Raw genomic sequence first — 4,373 nt, forward strand, 5'->3', positions numbered from 1 at the left:
CCTTTTTGGGCTCACCATTTTGCAGCTATGGCCATGATTTATTTTATTTTATTTTATTTTATTTTATTTTTTACTTTTTTCCTTGATATTTATTTTTTTAATTTTTAATTTTATTTTTAAATTAATTTTTATTATGATGACATTGGTTAACAAAGTCCAGTAAGTTTCAGGTATACAATTTAGCAGTAAGGCATATATATTCCTTTTAGAAAAACAGTAACATATAATCAGGCTTTGCTTACAAATGATACTCCTTAAAAGATGGAGAAAAAGACAAGGATCTATGTTTTGTATTATTGTGATTTTTGTCACATTAGTTATAGCACTTATACTTTATCATTGTCCTTTTTATATGACTGTGAACTATTTAAAATCAAATTATGCCTTTTTCTTTTTTAATTTTATCCCCAACAGCCCACCTCAGAGCACATCATAAATGTGTTTACTGAGTAAATGACTACTTGAAAGGTTAGATTTGTCTTCATAAAAATTGTTTTCCATCTTCTCACATTTATCTCACTATACTTCTAAATATGTAAGTGTAGATCCAAAATAGTTTAGTTGCAAATTCTGCTTTGTCAAAAATCTTAAACTGTAATATTTTAATTCATGAACTACACATAAATCAGCTTCCTACATTTTCTTTTACCTGTATATAAACATATTTTCTCTTCACAAATTCAAGGAATTCTACTTTGCTTTATGAGGCTTTCAGTTATTTTGTGAGAATTTCATTCAGATTACATTAAATTAAATCCTAAACTAGAAACTAAAATGGTAGTTAACTTGGTAAGTCGAAAGTATAAAAAAATGCATAAACAATTGTACGTAGGTACTCTCAATGGAGAGTGAGAGCCATTTTACTCAGAATTTAATTATGAAACCAAGCAGAGCCACACATAAATAATGTACAAATCAGAAAGGTATAATTATGTCAATCTGAGAAGTGAAAAGGATTATGACAAAATCAAATTATACAAAATCGAATTATAAACTTGTTTTGAAACTAACTTGGCAACATTAAAAGGCTTTCTGGAAAATGACTAGTTAGTGGGATATTTTTCTGATATTAATCATATAATATGTATTTATTGAGTATTTATAATGTATTTGGCACTAAGTTAAACAGGTTCAGTCATTCTTAGTTCTGATAAGAAAATAGTTCTAGTGCTGATAGCTTTTAACAAGTTTTTAAAGTCTTTTCATGGGTAGATATCAGATATTATTTTATGATAATCTCAGAGCATGAAACTAAAACACATCAACTGTAGATTACAATTAACAGCTGGTTATCTTATCCAGTTTTCTGGAATTATGGCATTTTGAAGGTAATCTTGCTTTATAGAACATTTCATTACAAAATATTTTGAATGACTCATAATATCACAACCACCAAACAATAAATAAAAAATAATCTATATAAGGCCTTCCCTATAGAGCTGCTTTCTGTGGAGTAGTGCAGAACCATGTCATAAGTACAGCAGGAAGTATGTTCCCTAACATTTGTAGGGGATTTGAAAATTAAAAATGCTGTCTGAATTACTCCTTACACAGCCTTTAAAGACATATTTTTAGTTTAATGAATGAGAAAACAGTTTTGCAGGTTATCATATATTTTGCAGGAGAAATCTTCAGATTGAAACTTAAAACAGTCGACTATAAGTCTAAAGAGCTTCTTACTAGAACATAGAAACCTCACACTTATAATAAGGTAATTTTGACATTTTCCATAATAAACAACCTAAAACTTAATTCATGAAGTCTAATCTGAAAATGCCTTATAAACTATAAAATAATAGAGATACATTTTTATACATGAACCAGTGATCAATGTATCAACATATGACACGAGAATCTAAGAGTTTTCATATTTAAAATAGCCTTTAAAAAAATATAATACATGTATTTTTTTCACCTTTCTTTACCTTTGATATAGAATATAATCTACTTAACCATAAGAAAGTTATCAATAAAAATGAGAAAAGATAAAACTGTCTAGTCATAGAAGAAAAGTGAATGGCCAGCTAGGGTGAACAGATGTTCAGTCTCACTAAATATTAAAGAAACGAAAAATAGCAATGAAAAATAATTTTTAAACTAAAAAAGTCAAAATGTAATGTAATATTCAGAAATGATGAAGGTGCTGAAAAGTGGACTCTTTAATAAATATTGATTAATTAGTACCTAGTTAGAGGGTAATTTGGCAAGCCTTTTAAAGTTACCTACCTTTAATTTAAAAATGTTACTGTAATGTTATAGTATTTCATTATACAACTAACGCATATAATAAATTTCACATATGCATGTATATCTTGACAAAATTGCAGTCATTCTTCATAAATAGCATGAATACTTGTCACTTGATATTTCATGAGTATTTTACTGTATAAACTTTATAATTATTATTGTTAGTTATAGTAACAATATCAGTTTCAGTACATGTAGTACAGTTTAATTAGCATTTCCCTACTGTTAGATACTTAGCTTATTTCTACCTTACTAGTTTTAACTAATGTCATTGTAAACATCTTTGTATTTAATGAGTTTTTCCTCTTTTGGGCTTATTTTGGGTAGTTTTTTGCTCTCTAAACTTTTAAATTTAGATACTTCCAAATTGTAAAGAATAATACACATTTACTTGGACATCAGCAATTTATGTATGTTTTTGAAGATTTGAGGAATTTGATAAGCAAAATGGAATTTTATTTTTGGTCATTATTTAATTACTACCAAGGTTACTTTTCTATGTATTTTATTAATTGAGCTTCTCGACATTTTCATGTCATTTATTTACTAGGTTGTTGATGATTTTCTTTCTAGTTATATTCTTTTTCTCATCCCCTTTGAGGCAATTATTTTTAGCAACCTACGTATCTTTTTCTAAGTTTCAGAGTTTTAACTTTTACTTGTAAAGTTTGTCACTGTTTAATATCTGATTTTTATCCTACTGTGCTTAAAATTTTAAATGTTTTCTTCTCTAGCTCTCTTATAGTTACTTTAAAAGTAACATTCTAATACACATGGGATTTATTTTGCTTTACAGTATGAGTTGTAAGTCTAAAATAGATTTTTGTTTTCAAATTCCTAACATGTTATCTCAGTGTCATTGATTAAATATTTTTCCTATTGTTTTCAGATGCTACTTTTATAAATCTTAAATATTTATGTATAATTTATTCTATTTCAGGAGATTTTTTTTTTTGTACTAGCAACATATTGTTTCAGTTATTATAACTCTTAAGAACTTTGTTATATGGTAGAAATTTTTTCTTTTATTCTTCCTTTGCTTAATATATTCTTTCATACTTTTGTCCAGTTTCCTACTAGATAAAATTTTGATCTGAATCTTTTTGCTTTTTTGTTTGTATTTTCTCCTACAACAGTCTGTATTACCTTCTTATTTAGTTCCATAAAATAAATTAATTGGAAAAAATTTACATATTTATAATCTTTCCAATTTTCCTAGTTTTATATTACATCTTTCTGAAAGGTTAATAATTTTTCTTTTTTCAAGTAGGTTGAATCATTCCTTATTAAAATTATTAAAGAGTTTATGTCTTTTTTTCTTATTGTAAGTGGTTATCTCTCAACACATCTCAAATGATTCTGGCACATAGCAAGACAATATATATTTTTAAAATATTGATCTATGCATTTATTTTATTAACTCCTTTATTAATTTAAATTTTTTAATTTAATTTTTGAATTTTCTAGTCACAATATAACTTCTCCTTTTTTCTTTCCTTGATATCTCTTGTTTCTTTTCTCATACATATATTTTTTACCATATATTGAAGACAATTTGAATAATGGCAATATACTGATGGTATGAATACTTCTTTCTGTTGATTTTAATGGCTACGAAATTACTTTTACTTGGTAGAGCTTAACAATAATTTCAATTAAATTACTTCTAGAAATATCTATTAAACATATACTGAGAATAAATATTATGAAATATATAACATCCTAGGCAGTGAGGTGCTAAAAATTTATGGTTCCACACTCAAATTGCTTATACATACAAATACTCACATAAACATATGTTCACATCATATTGTAGCAAATTCTTAAGTACCAAATCATGTGGTATGGTCAATGAATACTACAGGTTAAACATGAATGAATTTGTTTGGATAGAGAGCAGAGGGAAAGGCATTCTTGAGTATGGAGAAGGAAAACCAAAGGTGTGGATATTTTATTCTCAAGGCATATTAAGAGAATAGGTAGATCAGTCTTCAAGGGTAGAACAGTGGGTATTTAATTTCCCTGACTCATTTATCTTGTTTAACTCACTCATGAGCCATGCCTTTGCTGGTCTTTAGAACTACCTAATGTTTTGGATAGTGGATGAGAATTTCCCCTTTCCCAAT

Source organism: Pteropus alecto, unplaced genomic scaffold, assembly GCF_000325575.1.
Source record: "Pteropus alecto unplaced genomic scaffold, ASM32557v1 scaffold95, whole genome shotgun sequence".
Classification (NCBI taxonomy): domain Eukaryota; kingdom Metazoa; phylum Chordata; class Mammalia; order Chiroptera; family Pteropodidae; genus Pteropus; species Pteropus alecto.